Genomic DNA, 18,603 nt, shown 5'->3' with positions numbered 1-18,603 from the left:
CCCTACACTTTCAGGTCACCGTCTCAACATGTTTAGATTGGGGGTGGGGGAAATGTTTGTGATGAGATTCTGCCACAATGGAAAATACTTGCCCACACAAACGTTGGTTCTGCTGATCATCTTCCCATCATGTCAACATTGGTGAGAGTCAGTGTTTAACAGTAGCTGATTGGCTGATTCCGTTCACGGTAATGATAGAGTCTTACATCAGGTAAACATAGAAAAGAGAAACCATTCAGGGACAGGATGCACCAGCCTCCCAAGAATAAATCCACAAATTAAATGTAATGGTAATGGTTTTATTTCATTTGAACATGCATCAGATTACAATTGAGTGCATCCCATAATCAGTTCACAGTTCCACATGTCCAAAAGGAGTAAGAAGAAGCAAAGCTTATTAAATCCTACCCCTCCATCTGGTACTTTTACAATCAGTAACTGTTACATTTGTTCACTTCCTGCTTTCCTAATATAGTTTAAGTTTTTTTTGTACTTAATTTTTTTAAATTAATTTTTAATTTTTAATTTTTAATTTTTAATTTTTAATTTTTAATTTTTAATTTTTAATTTTTAATTTTTAATTTTTAATTTTTAATTTTTAATTTTTAATTTTAAATTTTAAATTTTTAATTTTTAATTTCCTAGTAGTTTCTGGCTTGTTATTTAAGCCTTCTGTCTCACCTGTTGGGCAACAAGGAATCCCATTTTATCCGCAATCGGAGCGAGTGAATTCTTCCTGGTGTTCCAATAATGACACATAATTGAATAGCAATCTGTCACAGAGGGAGCGTACAGGCACCAGGCGCTTTAAAACAGATTCATTAATGAACGGCCTAATTTCCCTAATTGTCTGCTTCTAGATAACGAGCTTAGAGTTGAGCCAATTATCTTGTGAGCCCATTTCGCTGAGACGGGTGTTTTTTTTACAACGCTTCGCTGGGCGTGTTCGGGTGTTTGGGGTGGCGGATGAACACATGGGTTGATGATCCACTTGGACACGCCTACATACTTGCAGCTGAGCCGATTGTATTGCAATCGCTCCTCCATGGTTACATGTTCAAACCTTTTCCCAGTACAAAGACACCAAAATAATTGATATCATCATGAAGACGTTTTATTGAAATAATGTGATTGCAGACGAGGAGACAGAAAAGGCATGCTGTCAAGTCAATGAGATAAAGCTATTTGGTTTAAAACAGGGGTCTCAAACACATGGCCCGTGGGCCAAATGTGGCCCGCAGGACACTAGTTTGAGGCCCCCGCCTTGATATGAAAGTTTAATGTGCAAGTTTGATATGGATGCTGTATGGTATCATGTACCCAGAAAAAATTATTACGTTTGATTAATGTTCATGTTAAAGGTTAAATAACTGTTAATAGTTATCCTCCCTATCCGTGTGGAAGTGGTACGTTTTTGGCTATTTAAGTTTAAAGGAAATAACTTGAAGGCTACCGTTTAGGTCGCTAGCTCTCTAGTTTGCGAGTTAGCATGTGTCTCGAGACCCTGCAATTGTGCAATATGTTGTAAATAAAAAGAGTATAAATGTGACTATAGTCGTGTTTTGTCATGTCTACAGGGCTCTAATAATGCTTTGTTCATTTTAATCTGAAAAAAATGATTTGTCTACCCACCAACTATATGTGGTTTCTTAAGTTTTTATTATTTGCCGATTTATTATTATTATTAGATTTATTTATTACTGATTGATTGATTTTCTTTATTCTTGATTTGTTTATTTATTTTTCATCTTATTTTGTGTAGAAAAATAAAAAGTAAGATATTTGAGAACAGTGGAATGTTTTATCAGAGCTTTTCTTGTAGAAAATTCGGAACCAAGGCAAAGTTTTTAATTTTTTTTGTTTAAATGCGTTTTTTTTGTTTTTTTTGTAAAACCTGATGCGGCCCAGTCTCACCCAGACCCGAGCTCCAGTGGCCCCCAAGTAAATTGAGTTTGAGACCCCTGGTTTAAAAGCTAATAAATGTCTGATTGGGCTGTGTCGTGAATATAGGGGTGTTATGGAATGGAAAGCTGACTCTAAATGCAGAGAACATTAGTAGAAGCGCTCTGATTAAGGGTGTAAAATGATCCAAAGTAGAATCCCTACAGCTTCTGATTGGCCATCAACAAGTAGCAAGCAGCTGTTCAACTCCAAAGAGAAAAACAAAACAGCCACACGTCACTGGTTGGTGCTGACGGTGGGACCACCGAGGTAGCGTGGATTGCAAGGTTTGACCAATAATGCCTTACCCCTTTCCGCTTCTGCTGTGTATTACTATATTATCATTCATGGGGGTTATGCTGTATTTCCGTCTTGGTTTCTGGCAACCCCTTTCTTGGTTCTCACTATGCAGCTTTTCTCCAAATCTTGTCACGTTGTTACCCTGGTATTAAATGAGGCACAACAACTTCAATATCCACTTCTCATTTTGCAATAACTTCCACAGATGAGTCTAGTCATTTGGTCATAAATGTGTTGCATTTACTCTATGGCCACCCTTGTATAACAATTAAGGTTCTGAATTGGCTTATTGGGACTTGGAATGCTGAGAAGTCTGGTCTGGAGTTTACAAGGAAACAGAATGATGGGAAAAAAAGCAGACCTAATGGGAAGCCAGTAGCCAGAAAAGTCAGTTAAACGGGAAGCAGCAATCAAATTACATTGAAAGAACTCCATCTCTCTCCAGGAGGAGTGATTAGGGGCATTGGATGTGGGACCAGAAGTGAACTTTACTCAGCCAGAATGACATTGAAGTGTGCCGGTCATCCGAGTGTGTGTGCACAGGTTGTGATGTTTTCATATGGTTGTGTGGCCGGGGGGCTGATGAAGCCATTAAGGCTCGCTCTCGCAGCAAATCAATCACTGTGACACTCCAATAGGGGAGCTGGATGGCTGTTCTTCTAAAAACGGCGAGCATACCGGAGCTACTCCAGTAATCGGCCCAAGCCTAAACTTTCAACATCCGGTTGACCCCATCCACCAGTTCCCATCCTCATGCACACGTGCAGCGTCACCTGTTTACAAACATAAACAAACCAGGGCTCTACATTAAAAACAAAAATGGGGAATCCTTAAGGTGAGAACTACTTGCCCCATGTAAAATGAAAAGACCGCCATAATTATACAGTAAACCTCAGATATATCGGACTCGGATATATCGGAAATTCGCTCACAACGGACAGATAAAAAAGAACCAATTTTTCTGTAATGCATTTCCAATAAAAATTCATTGCATATATCGGATTTTTTATAACGGATTTCGCCTATTTCGGACAAAATCTAAGTCCCGTTCCAATGCATTTCCATTAAATTTCCCTTGCATATATCGGATGGCCGCATCGTGGCGCTCCGATTCGCCGAATCGTGACAGGCCGCTATACGACGTCATTTGCAGCGTTTGCAGCGTTGCCTGCGCGTCCAGGTACATTGGAAAAATAGTCAAGGAAGTGCCTTTTTATAACGGATAAAATCCGATTTACGCATATACCGGATATAAATCCGATATATGCGTAAAACTGACATTTTCCGGTATACGCATATAACGGATTTCGCTTATATCGGACAAAACCAGTGGGAACAATTGAATCCGATATATCCAAGGTTTACTGTATCATATATCAATATATGCTGATAATTCATCAGATAATAGTACTGATGCATTGTATTTGGAGGAATGTCTGAAAAATTGTGATGTATGTTAACATGGCATGCCATACTACCTTACACATCGTAGTCGTAGTAAGCAGTGATATTCATAAGTTGTGTACCACAATGAAACATTATTGAATAGACACGTTTGTGTACTAGTAAAGTGTTTTTTAATACAGAAAAAAATGCTCAATAGTCAAACAAATAATTTGTGAAGCAAAAGGTGAGAAAAATACAGAGAGAAATTGAAGCGCTAGATTTTGTAGCTGGTGCAAAATCAGCACTTTGGTATTGGATCTAATCGGTGGTGTTTCATTGTGATTACTTCAAATTGTCACAGCAATGTGATTCACTCACCTGTGCTATCATTAGGGCTCGAGCACTGACCAGTGTGAAAGCCCTATTGTAATCGTAATGGTTATTATTATTATTATTATTCTCCCAAAATGATCACGATTTTGAGGGCCTTATGCCCGAAAACTCACCAAATTTGGTGAGCGCATCAGGTCTGGCGAAAAATCGGTGGTGTTTCATTGTGACCGCTTCAAATTGTCACAGCAATGTGATTCACTCACCTGTGCCATCGTTTGATTGGCTGCCGCTAATAAAATACTTGTTTAGGAGGCACCGTTTCATCACTTTTTGGTGTTTTCCTTCAGAAGTTGTTGAAGAATTAGACCATGTTGGCAGGGACGCCATGATAGATGTTTTCCTAGTCAAACCATTGCTTGGTTGATCGCGAACAAGAACGGGTGGGGGTAAAACACAGACTGTGGACCGCGGTCTAAATAAACGATTCTGATTGGTCCATTTCAAGATTTGCAAAGATTGGTTTGCAAATTACCACCGGAATTATGCAGTCCGTGTTTTAACACCCAACAAGAACCGCTTTAAAAAAAAAAAAAACTCTTGGCAGTATGGCATTCCAAAGTGCAAAGTTGCCCGATGGGAATATCACTGATTGGATTTACTTGCCCGAATTTAGTTTTAACTTGCCCCGGGCCATCGGTACATCGTTATTGTCGAGCCCTGCAAACGTACTCCACTCTGTTCAATTGTTCAAGCGAATTCCAGTACAACGTCTTGACGGAGGGTTGCTGGGCAGGTATCAAACGGGGTTTGAAGCACCCTACATCCTTGTCGTCATGACTGGAAATGTGCCATCCGATGACAAACAAAATAGATGAGTTACGGAAATACGAAGAGATTGTTTGTTTGTTTCTGTGAAACATGGCGTCATGAACTCATCGGACTCTTCCTCGCTATCAGGGCGGCCAGACACATCGTAGCAAGCAGCGAGGGCAAAAGAAGCCGGACAGATTGTGTTCATAAATTCCTGATGGTTCACTCCGGGGCCTATTCCTGTCAACAGGCAGGAGTGCACCCGTGATATAGAAGTCGTAATGCGCCTGTGCTGCCTTCCAAGGGAATTTACAAATGTCACGGCTATCTCTGTTTACATTCGTTCTCCTGGAAAGCTGACGTTGCCGATGATGAAGAGCTCCTTGCAAAAAAAACCTCGAGCTTCCATCTTGATCATTGGTGACTTTAGTGCTCGTCCCCATTTGGTAGACCAGACCACAATTGAGTCCTACTCACACCTGAATGCAAACCTGTAGTTGAAGAATAACAAATTCTAGTGAGTGACAGATGCCAGACAGTGTGGCTGTGCAAGTCTACGTTCCTAAACGTTCTCCCTCGGCCATAAGAGCCATGCTGAGCGCCGGGTTGACCGTCCGGGCTTTTGGCCCAGCAGTCGGTGCTCTCAGATCCCGTTTCAAAGATCCTGTGTTGAAACAAGCGGGTCACACGAGGACACCTTCAGATCATTTTCTATTCAGATGTTTTTGATGGACAATGCTTTTATAGCGGTCAAGTGGTTAGCACGCAGACCTCACAGCTAGGAGACCAGGGTTCAATTCCACCCTCGGCCATCTCTGTGTGGAGTTTGCATGTTCTCCCCGTGCATGCGTGGGTTTTTTCCGGGTACTCCGGTTTCCTCCCACATTCCAAAAACATGCTAGGTTAATTGGCGACTTCAAATTGTCCATAGGTATGAATGTGAGTGTGAATGGTTGTTTGTCTATATGTGCCCTGTGATTGGCTGGCGACCAGTTCAGGGTGTACCCCGCCTCTCGCCGGAAGACAGCTGGGATAGGCTCCAGCACCCCCCGCGACCCTCGTGAGGAAAAAGCAGTAGAAAATGAATGAATGAATGCTTTTATAGCAAATCTTTGTCTTGCTAGCGATTACTGGCAACCGTGCCATGTCAACGTATTCAAGCCAAGAGTTATGGTCGAGATGTGTAGTCAAAAAAAGTGCCAAAATAATCCCAAACTTCGATATCAACACAGAGATCCGGTCGTAGACGTCCATTCCCTTTCACAGGAAGTGAGACTTTTCTTTAAAGTCACACTTTACAACCTGAAAAATCCCAAGAATTTGCTCTTTTAATATTTCTGACAAACGTCAAACCGCTCTCCTGTACAATCTGGTACCGAGATATCTCCACTTTCTTCCGTTTGTTGGGACTCGGGACTTGTGCCCTTTTTCTTGTTTATCACTTTTTCCATTTTTAAACTTACAAGCTCGGTGGCGCAGTCAATCAGATCAGGCCACACCCATCATTCTGTCATTACCTGCTGCAAAATAAAGTGATTGGTTGACTGGTCAAGAAAATGGAAGCAGCACACAGACGGGTATAGATGAGTGTGTGCAAGCAACCGTGCGTTAAACCCTTAGAATTCTGGGAATTTTTGCCCAGCTGCTAAGGATGCTAAGGAAGCTTAAGGATAATGATGAGCTGTACTCATTTCATGCTCATATTCGGCAAAAATGTGTTCTACTTGTTATAGACGAGTATCCGGCTCATCCCTGCTAATTGATATTTGAAGTAAATGATTTGATAATTGAATTAAATATACAGTAAAGTCTCGTTATATCGATATTGGTTAAAACGAATTACTGCTTATTACGATACTATTTTCATTTCCCGGCAAATTTTTAGTCTTTTATGATATAATTAGTTCCTTTAGTACGATACCCGGTTATTATGATAATCCGGTTACTACGATGCCCTTTTCATCTCCCGCCAGCCAATTTGGTCTGCTTATATCGATACAAAAGCAGCTTAAATCAATCTTTGCTTAAGGATTTCAATACCAAAAAAGAACACGGCGAACGGCTGCTTCCAGTCAACTTTATTTTTCACACTTCCACCACCAGAGTGCAGCACACACACCGATTCCCGCACTTCCTGGTTCACAGGTCATGCTCAACCCGCCCCACATAGCTGGCCAAACACATGCCTGCAACAGAAGAACCAACTGACATAGCATACACACCTATTCCAACGAAGACACAAGCGTACAAATACATGTATTTACTTGTGTTGTATTCAGATATCTTTTTATCGCTTGCAATAATCACTGTTTTTCATATGTACATGCTGGCGTTCGTTGGTTCTTCTGTTGCAGGCATGTGTTTGGCCAGCTATGTGGGGCGGGTTGAGCATGACCTGTGAACCAGGAAGTGCGGGAATCGGTGTGTGTGTGCTGCGCTCTAGTGGTGGAAGTGTGGAAAATAAAGTTGACTGGAAGCAGCCGTTCGCCGTGTTCTTTTTTGGTATTGAAATCCTTAAGCAAAGATTGATTTAAGCTGCTCGACATTGTTCTATACTATAGAACAATGTCGAGTGCATTATTGCCCACTTTTAATGCAGTTCGGCGCAGGATCGGATATATCGACAGTCCGGTTATATCGATATTTTTTCCAACTCCCGACAATATCGATATAACGAGACTTTACTGTATATACATGCGTATATAGTATATGAAAACATTTGAAAATACCCTTTTTGCTCTTCCTTCCAACCAGTTGCAAATCATTGAATCTGCAGTCTATCTGATGGTGTGCACCCTTTTAATTCACTTCCATTTATTTTGACGGTTTTGCTGTTCCGTAACCTTTCTTGTCCTCCTGGCCATCTTGTGATCTTTTCCTCCTCGCCGTCTTACAGCGTGAGCAGCCATTTACAATCCCGGCACTCCTGGAGGTTACACTTACTTGCATCATGGGAGCCAAGTTAGTTTCTCTCCCACCCGACTTCCACGGATAAATAAGATGGGCTTTGTGTCACTCGGTGGAGCTCGGGTAGGGAATTGCGAATCGTTTGTGTAAGTGACTTTCACGTCTTTATTAGGTGCGCACGCCACGCTTTTTTTTTATACAATAGCGACAAAAACTGCAACTAGGGGGAGATTAAGGAGAAAAGCTGACTTAAAAGAGGAGGGTCTGAAGGAGGCATCTGCCACTTTACATTAGAGTGTCGGGCTCACACCACAGTAGGCTAACAGACAAACAATCCATTCTTATTTACTCCGCTCAGTGCCAATCCCATTAGATTGGAGAAAATTGGATTCCCACATCCACGGGCACATTTTGTTTCAACTTGAAGGACCCTATTAAAAGTCTTGTTCTGTCCACCTTTTGTTTCACTATCCGATTGCGTTCCCTTGTTCCACATGGAAGATTTGACATGCAAAACATATCCATAACGCATATCCATAACCACAGTCACGATGACAAACCGGCTGTAACGCAAACACGACAGCATCACACATTTGACTTGGCAAATTACGTCCTCACTCCCAAGGTCGGTGAGATGCCTGAAGCACGGAGAAAACAGGAACAGCAGGAAATTCCGAACAAAATAAAGACGCAAGTAGCTGACATACACACCTTCAAACTCCGGTGGCCGCTATCTTGGTTAACCACATAAATCTAACAGCATGGATTTTCTCAGGGATACCACAGGGAAAAGCCGATCGGCTTTGTGGTAAATAACAGTGTTAGGGTAAAAATATTAATATCCATAAGAGTTATGTCACGGTGTGCATGAATTCCCCCCGTGTGTTAGTCACTGGCAGGCAGGGGCTGGGAATGGGACCAGGTTCATTTGTAGATTTGCTTGGAGTAATACATTCAATAAATCATGCTATTGACAGAATGGGATTGGCTGGGAACGGGCTTCTCCTCCCCTAAGGAACGTTGCCCATGTTTGCGTGCCGATGAGCTGCACGGTCTTGAAGGTTGGATATGATTTAGCATCCGATGTTGTTATCACTGTCATCTTCAAAACACCACAAATTTGCTCCCCAGAGCCCCCGATTGCCAAGCTCTGGTAATGGTTTAATTCATCTTGAACATGCACACAAAATTCACAATTCCACATTTCCAAAAAGAAGTAGGAAGAAGCAAAGCTAACTCAATCCTACCCCTCAGTTCAACGGACGTAATGGTGGTAATACATGAACGATAACTATGAAGTAGTTGTCAGAAGTACAGTTTAATAGTAATGACTACAGACAAGGGAAGCCACCAAAAGTGATGGATTAGTCAACATAAGACAGGTTAGCTCACACCACAGTCATCAAACCCGTACCCACTCTACTTTGGATCATAGCCTTGTCTTCCTGGAGCTGCTAGCATGCACCCTTTGCATACGTCTGTCTGTCTAAAGCAGGGGTCTCAAACTCAATTTACTTGGGGGCCACTGGAGCTCGGGTCTGGGCGAGGCTGGGCCGCATCAGGTTTTCCCAAAAAAATGCTTTTATTAAAAACAAAAAAAAAAATTAAACTTCGCTTTGGTTCCAATTTTCTACAAGAAAAGCTCTTCCACTGTTCTCAAATATCTTACTTTTTATTTTTCTACACAAAATAAGATGAAAAATAAATAAACAAATCAAGAATAAAGAAAATAATCAATCAGTAATAAATAAATATAATAATAATAATAATAATAAAACGGCAAATAATAAAAACTTAAGAAACCACATATAGTTGGTGGGTAGACAAATTATTTTTTTCAGATTAAAATGAACAAAGCATTATTAGAGCCCTGTAGACATGACAAAACACGACTATAGTCACATTTATACTCTTTTTATTTACAACATATTGCGCAACTGCAGGGTCTTGAGACACATGCTAACTCGCAAACTAGAGAGCTAGCGACCTAAACGGTAGCCTTCAAGTTATTTCCTTTAAACTTAAATAGCCAAAAACGTACCACTTCCACACGGATAGGGAGGATAACTATTAACAGTTATTTAACCTTTAACATGAACATTAATCAAACGTAATAATTTTTTCTGGGTACATGATACCATACAGCATCCATATCAAACTTGCGCAGGCCGCACTAACATTAAACTTTCATATCAAGGCGGGGGCCTCAAACTCGTGTCCTGCGGGCCACATTTGGCCTGCGGGCCACATGTTTGAGACCCCTGGTCTAAAGAGTAGGAATCTGCTTAACTATTTTGTCTTTGCTTTCCCATAGGTTTGCATCCCGGTGAAGACACATTAAGACCTGCCCACCTCTCTGACATCGTTCTGTAAGTAGGCAGCATTTTACCTTTTCCCCGCCTCCTCCACTATGTTTCACCAATCAGAGCAGTGGGTTCTTTAACAGATTATACCTTTTTGAAGAATAGTTGACATTTATTGACAGGAAGTTGTATGACATCCGTATCAGCAGTGTAGCGTTTCGACAATGACTTGTCCCCTACTTGGTCCCAGGTGTAGTGGGATTCTGGTGACCAGGACCACGGTCCTGGTTATTTGCTGCAGCCATTTAACTCTAGAAATCCTCTCTTGCGATTCTGGGCTGGTCCAGTGTTGAAAGTTAGTGAAATGTAGCCACGCCCACTGGCCACTTGCGTGTATGTCCTGTCCTCCAACGTAGCTGGAGAGGAGACATCACATTAGTCCGCTATGCTGCACACAGGTGCCTTTTTGTGCAAAGCAAAAGCCAGGTCCCAGGAACAGGGAGCGGTTGCTGTCCATGGTGCTGATCCACTCCTCCAGCTGTACATGTAATAACTCATCTGATTCTTTAATGAGCAACACAAGTGCAAGTAAAATTAAAATTAAAATTAAAATTAAAATTAAAATTAAAATTAAAATTAAAATTAAAATTAAAATTAAAATTAAAATTAAAATTAAAATTAAAATTAAAATTAAAATTAAAATTAAAATTAAAATTAAAATTAAAAATGTAAAGTTTAAAATTAAAGAAATAAAGTACAAAAATAAAAAAAAACTATATTAGGAAAGCAGGAAGTGAACAAATGTAACAGTTACTGATTGTAAAAGTACCAGATGGAGGGGTAGGATTTAATAAGCTTTGCTTCTTCCTACTCCTTTTGACATGTGGAACTGTGAACTGATTATGGGATGCATTCAGGTGTAATCTGATGCATGTTCAAATGAAATAAAACCATTACCATTACCAAAAAAACCTGAATGTATATATTGGTTTTTCTTCTGTAACACGGGCCACAGAAGCACGCTACATGGACACACACACATCATTCCTGGTGTGCCTGTGATGATTGAGGACCTCTCGTCCCACAAACAGAGGCAGCGGACACACACCTTGAACACCTTTTACGATCACAGCCATAAATAGAGTGAAGTGAAGGCTGTGTTGTGTTAAATCCCCATGACGCCAACATGCACACTTAAAGTAAAAGCATCACTAAAAATAATACAATTATCTTTCTCTTCCTTATCCATATGTTCTCTCGACGCTACACCCCACTCTCCGCCCCCACTGTGTTGCCCTGCGCCATCATTCAAAGAGACTCGGTTATCAGTGCAGTGTGGAATCGGTGTGTGTGAGTGGCCGCTGCATGTGATATTACCCGGGCTGTAAATCTCTGTAGGTCGGAGTCGACACCGGAGAAGGTTAACCCGTCGCTCCTGATGGAAACTATCAGTCTCTGTGACCCGAGGCAGCAAAAGGCTGCTATCGAATACGTGATTCATGCACACGCCTGTTGTGTGGCCCCTCCTTGTCGGGTCATTGGCGGTGCAGCATGGTGATGCAGTCACTCGAACGCCGTCTCACTTCCTTAAAGTGCTGATTTCAAACTGCATGGGAGTCTGTGGAAAGTGCGAATATGTCAAGTCATCACAAATATTGTGTAGTAAAACTGCCTCTTTGGTTGGTACAGTACATACATAAGTTTATGAATTTGATGATTTCACTTGTTCCACTGTACATGATTGTGTTATGCTTCCTTCTTCTGGTTTCTACCTCCTGTCTCTCTCAGCCATCACCTTTCCTCTCATCCATTCATTAGTCTCTGCAGCTAAATGTCTTTATGGTAATGAGGAACGAAGCCGGTAGTGCCAGTGTTGACGCTGCAGGGTACATTTGCAAGCACTTAACTCTTCCAAAGCAAGGAAGATATTCTACACTGGGCCTGTACGGTATGTGCGTTACCCGTACACCCCCCAAAAAACACATTTGACACATCATTTGGCTTTAAGACTGAAACCGTTTTTGTTTGCGGTTTTATGTTTTGTAGCCTTTAACAGCCTTTGTCGTAAATAATGAATTCCCTCTCTACGCTCGCGTTGTCGTTTATATGAATGATGACATTGTAATTTCACACTAATTTGCATGTTTGTGAGGCCGTCTTATGAAAGTTGTACGTTATTCTGTCGGAGTTGTCGACTTCATTTAAGAAGTAGAGTCAACGTTGCAGAACAAACATGTTTTGCTGTCATTAAAATAGAAAAAAAAACATGGAGGACGTTGGTTGGTTAACAGTCAAGGTTCTTAATTCAAATCTCAGCTCAGACCTCTCCGTGTGGAGTTTGCATGATGTCGCTGTGTTTTGTCTTCGCTGTTGGTGGTCGACTACAGCCGAATGTAAATCCAAAAAGATTATAGTATTCTGGTAGGATGATTACATCACTGTAGTGCAGGGGTCTCAAACTCAATTTACCTGGGGGCCACTGGAGCTAGGGTCTGGGCAAGGCTGGGGCGCATCAGGTTTTCCAAAAAAAAAAACCAAAAAACGCATTTATTAAAAACAGAAAAATATACAAACTTTTTCAGTGCTTTGGTTCCGATTTTCTACAAGAAAAGCTCTGATAAAACATTCCACTGTTCTCAAATATCTTAATTTTTATTTTTCTGCACAAAATAAGATGAAAAATAAATAAACAAATCAAGAATAAAGAAAATCAATCAATCAGTAATAAATACATAAATATAATAATAAATATAATAATAAAACGGCAAATAATAAAAACTTAAGAAACCACATATAGTTGGTGGGTAGACAAATTATTTTTTTCAGATTAAAATGAACAAAGCATTATTAGAGCCCTGTAGACATGACAAAACACGACTATAGTCACATTTATACTCTTTTTATTTACAACATATTGCGCAACTGCAGGGTCTTGAGACACATGCTAACTCGCAAACTAGAGAGCTAGCGACCTAAACGGTAGCCTTCAAGTTATTTTCTTTAAACTTAAATAGCCAAAAACTTACCACTTCCACACGGATAGGGAGGATAACTATTAACAGTTAGTTAACCTTTAACATGAACATTAATCAAACGTAATAATTTTTTCTGGGTACAGCATCCATATCAAACTTGCACGGGCTGCACTAACAGGGGGCCTCAAACTAGTGTCCTGCGGGCCACATTTGGCCCGCGGGCCGCGTGTTTGAGACCCCTGCTGTAGTGCAATAGTGCATATTGTCAGCCATAGCATGTCCGACATGAGTGAAGTTGTCCTCCCATTCCATGTGGAAGTGGTATATTTTTGACTTGTTCCATCTCCTGCGCTCTGTTTAAAACACTTTCAGTTGAGAACCAATAAACTGGATTTAGTATTCAGTTGTGTTGTTATTGGCTAATATTGGCTAATTTAACTCGGGAAGGGAACCAAGACTTTTTCATACCCCGGTATTGTTCCACTTGGTTTGTGGCGTATCCCCTTTGCTTTTCCTTTCAACAGAAATGGGACTGGGTTATTTTGGGCTAGAATTATAATTTCCCCCAAAACCGCAGGTGTTTGTTAGCTCCCTTGGTCCTCAAATGTATGCAGTTGCGTTCCCTTTCCCAGCAAATAACCAAAGAAGAAACGTCTCGCTATAATAATTCCGTCGTGTCGGTGGGATCATGAGTCGGGTCACTTGCTTTCATCACATAAAACGTCTGCTATTGCCGCGATTGAATATGATAATTGTCGTGTTGCAGCGGTGTTGCAAGATCATAATAAAGCTTTGAAGCATTCTGCTGTCGGCCCGTCTGGATTAGCAACTCAATTCCATTATTCATTTGCCTGTTCTGTGTTTTTGTTTTGAAAAGAACACAAACACCAAAGCTAGAACGGGGTTGAGGAGGAACACTTTAGCCCACTGCCTCAAAAATCATGTTGTATTTATGTATTTCATTATTTGGTCCAGCGGGAAAGAGACAGGAAATGCAATTGGAGGATGGAGATGACTCTGATGATGATGATGATGATGATAATGACACACTCTGGCACCTAACGGGTTAATAATGAGACGTGTTCATGGAGACCCCCGACCCCCATCATGTCGCCGCCCTCCCCCCCTCTATGTGTGCAATGCAAACAAACGTAAAGGTGACTATAGGATATTATGTCATACTCATTTATTCATAGGGGGTGCTGGAGCCTATCCCAGCTGTCTTCGGGCGAGAGGCGGGGTACACCCTGAACTGGTGGCCAGCCAGCCAATCACAGGGCACATATAGACAAACAACCATTCACACTCACTTTTATACCTATGGACAATTTGGAGTGGCCAATTAACCTAGCATGTTTTTAGGAATGTGGGAAGAAACCGGAATACCCGGAGAAAACCCATGCATGCACGGGGGGAACATGCAAACTCCACACAGAGATGGCCGAGAGTGGAATTGAACCCTGGTCTCCTAGATGTGAAGTCTGCACGCTAACCACTAGACCGCGGTGATGCCTATTATGTCATACTATGTCATAAAATTCATATTTTGGAGGTTGTAAAAGGTTATAAAAATATGTCATTTCTAAATAAGGAATCCTACCTTATGGCGGGGTTTATGATAAAGGGAGGGGGTTACTATAATATAGTATGAACAATGGCAGAGAAAGCTGAATAACAAGCTTTCACACGACAATGCTAATAGCTAATAGCTAATAATCAGTACTTCAGGCCTGCAGTCTGCCAATTGTTCTTCTACTGCTTTGGTGTGAATGACTGTTGCTGCTATTTCTGTACTAACCACGCCACCTTGTGGTCACATCTATTTACTGCAAATAGGGTTTGAACCTATTGTGGCGCTCAGTTATCTTTATATGGAAAAACAACAACACTACCGCCATTAAGAGTCGTATTCACATTAGAATCATGATTATATTTGATCGCTCTACTTTCCTAATCACTACATGACGTATTGTCGTATTCCACACACTTCCAATGACTACTTTAGGTGCCATAGGACTTAATTACTTTCTTCTTTTATGTTCACTTCACTTGGCTTTTTATGTGCACTTCAATCTACTAATTAGGGTAGCCATTCCTAATGAGCAATGTCACTACTCGTTACTTTTACTTACATTTTAAGACCAATATAATTAACCATTTTTGTTTTTTTTATTGAGCATTAGCTAACTCATCGTTTCAGATTCAGATAAACTTAAGAGTTAACTTACAGAAGTTGAATGTGAGCGTGTTACTTTCATTTTAGACTATATTTTATGTTGACCTAACGTTAGCGTGTTACTTTCATTTTAGACTATATTTTATTTTGACCTAATGTTAGCGTGTTACTTTCATTTTAGACTATATTTTATGTTGACCTAACGTTAGCGTGTTACTTTCATTTTAGACTATATTTTATTTTGACCTAATGTTAGCGTGTTACTTTCATTTTAGATTATATTTTATGTTGACCTAAAGTGAGCATGTTACTTTCATTTTAGACTATATTTTATGTTGACCTAATGTTAGCGTGTTACTTTCATTTTAGATTATATTTTATGTTGACCTAATGTTAGCGTGGTACTTTCATTTTAGACTATATTTTATGTTGACCTAAAGTGAGCATTTTACTTTCATTTTAGACTATATATTTTTTTTGACCTAATGTTAGCGTGTTACTTTCATTTTAGACTATATTTTATGTTGACCTAAACTGAGCATTTTACTTTCATTTTAGACTATATTTTATGTTGACCTTAAAGTGAGCGTGGTACTTTCATTTTAGACTATATTTTATGTTGACCTAATGTTAGCGTGTTACTTTCATTTTAGATTATATTTTATGTTGACCTAATGTTAGCGTGGTACTTTCATTTTAGATTATATTTTATGTTGACCTAATGTTAGCGTGGTACTTTCATTTTAGATTATATTTTATGTTGACCTAACGTTAACGTGTTACTTTCATTTTAGACTATATTTTATGTTGACCTAAAGTGAGCATGTTACTTTCATTTTAGATTATATTTTATGTTGACCTAATGTTAGCGTGTTACTTTCATTTTAGATTATATTTTATGTTGACCTAAAGTGAGCATTTTACTTTCATTTTAGACTATATTTTATGTTGACCTAAAGTGAGCTTGTTACTTTCATTTTAGATAATATTTTATGTTGACCTAAAGTGAGCGTGTTACTTTCATTTTAGATTATATTTTATGTTGACCTAACGTTAGCGTGTTACTTTCATTTTAGACTATATTTTATTTTGACCTAATGTTAGCGTGTTACTTTAATTTTAGATTATATTTTATGTTGACCTAAAGTGAGCATTTTACTTTCATTTTAGACTATATTTTATGTTGACCTAATGTTAGCGTGTTCCTTTCATTTTAGATTATATTTTATGTTGACCTAATGTTAGCGTGGTACTTTCATTTTAGACTATATTTTATGTTGACCTAATGTTAGCGTGTTACTTTCATTTTAGATTATATTTTATGTTGACCTAATGTTAGCGTGGTACTTTCATTTTAGACTATATTTTATGTTGACCTAAAGTGAGCATGTTACTTTCATTTTAGATTATATTTTATGTTGACCTAATGTTAGCGTGTTACTTTCATTTTAGATTATATTTTATGTTGACCTAAAGTGAGCATTTTACTTTCATTTTAGACTATATTTTATGTTGACCTAAAGTGAGCTTGTTACTTTCATTTTAGATAATATTTTATGTTGACCTAAAGTGAGCGTGTTACTTTCATTTTAGATTATATTTTATGTTGACCTAACGTTAGCGTGTTACTTTCATTTTAGACTATATTTTATTTTGACCTAATGTTAGCGTGTTACTTTAATTTTAGATTATATTTTATGTTGACCTAAAGTGAGCATTTTACTTTCATTTTAGACTATATTTTATGTTGACCTAATGTTAGCGTGGTACTTTCATTTTAGACTATATTTTATGTTGACCTAATGTTAGCGTGGTACTTTCATTTTAGACTATATTTTATGTTGACCTAATGTTAGCGTGGTACTTTCATTTTAGACTATATTTTATGTTGACCTAATGTTAGCGTGTTACTTTCATTTTAGATTATATTTTATGTTGACCTAATGTTAGCGTGGTACTTTCATTTTAGACTATATTTTATGTTGACCTTAAAGTGAGCGTATTACTTTCATTTTAGACTATATTTTATGTTGACCTAATGTTAGCGTGTTACTTTCATTTTAGACTATATTTTATGTTGACCTAAAGTGAGCATGTTACTTTCATTTTAGACTATGTTTTATGTTGACCTAATGTTAGCGTGTTACTTTCATTTTAGACTATATTTTATGTTGACCTAAAGTGAGCATGTTACTTTCATTTTAGACTATGTTTTATGTTGACCTAAAGTGAGCATATTACTTTCATTTTAGACAATATTTTATGTTTTATTTTGTTATATTGTTATATAATATAATATATTGTTTTGTTATATGAAGCTTTCACTTCTGCTAAAGTTATTTTCCAGGAAGGTATTTTCACTCATTTATAGCTTTTGGGAACTTTATAAGGAAAAACAATCGTTTTTTCATGGAAGGACATACTGTAGTTAATTTTCATTACCAGTCATCTCCTCTCTTGGCTCATCCTGGCCGGCTATTTTATCTTTATTATTTTATGTCCCATTGTTTGTTATTAGCCATATGTATCTCTGTGTGTGTTTGCCAGCTGCTGGGTGTCATGTGACGTCATCACAGTGTCAGGCTTACACTGCTGCTGAACTGTTTTGCTGAACTTTGCGGCAGTGTGTTCAGTCTGCCACTAGATGGCAGCATAAACATTCACGTCAGCCCAGCGACATCTCACAACCTGCGCTAGTTCCTTTCCTCTTTTCTTTTTTTTTTTTTTACCGAGCCACAACTGCCGATGAATTCTTATTTTCATTTCATGTTTACGGTACTTTATGTGTTGATGTTGTTTTTATTTACATTACATTATTTTTTTATATACATTTTTTTTTTGAGAATTAGATAACTCATCGTTTCAGATTCAGCTAAACTTAAGTTAACTTATAGAAGTTGAATATCAGCATGTTACTTTCATTTTTTTTCATACTTTCATTTTCATTTTTTTTACTTTAATAATTTTCCTGGGTACATGATACCATACAGCATCCATATCAAACTTGCACGGGCCGCACTAACATTAAACTTTCATATCAAGGCGGGGGCCTCAAATTAGTGTCCTGCGGGCCACGTGTTTGAGACCCCTGCATTAGAGTAATTCAAGGAATTCAAACCCGGCCTGGATCCCGCCCCCCCTCCTCATTTTTCTCTCATTCTTTTCCTCCACACATCAGCACCGCTTGTGGAACATTGCTGATAACGGAGAAATGCTGACAGCAGTATCGGACTTGGTCCTGACTCAGGTCAGAGAGAAGAAGAAAGACTACAAAAACATGCTTTTTAATTCCTTTGCTTTCTGTCAGTTGAGACCATACCGTAACCTTTGGACAAATAGCGATATGACACTTCATTAAAGCCTTCTTTAGCTCCCTGGGAAGCGCAGGCCTCTCATTATGGGATGCCGACTAATTGTTGCCTTGCATTACCTGTTCCAGTCGCTTGCACCCTTTCGTCACCGCTCGTGCTCT

General features: G+C 39.2%; 1 protein-coding gene across 9 annotated transcripts in view; it reads left to right on the top strand.

Moving 5' to 3' along the window:
- rbfox3a (RNA binding fox-1 homolog 3a) overlaps nucleotides 1-18,603 on the top strand; it is a 335,564-nt gene that overhangs the window by 29,637 nt on the left and 287,324 nt on the right. For all 9 annotated transcript variants that reach the window (XM_078788898.1, XM_078788894.1, XM_078788896.1 and 6 more), the window contains one exon: nucleotides 9,992-10,046. The gene's annotated coding sequence lies outside the window, so the exon portion shown is untranslated. The remainder of the gene's footprint in view (nucleotides 1-9,991; nucleotides 10,047-18,603) is intronic.

This window comes from Doryrhamphus excisus, linkage group LG2 (genome assembly GCF_037039965.1).
Source record: "Doryrhamphus excisus strain RoL-2023G ecotype Guam linkage group LG2, RoL_Dexc_Guam_v1.1, whole genome shotgun sequence".
Lineage (NCBI taxonomy): Eukaryota > Metazoa > Chordata > Actinopteri > Syngnathiformes > Syngnathidae > Doryrhamphus > Doryrhamphus excisus.
Note: the sequence above shows the minus strand (reverse complement) of the source record. Positions and strands in the feature narration are given on the sequence as shown.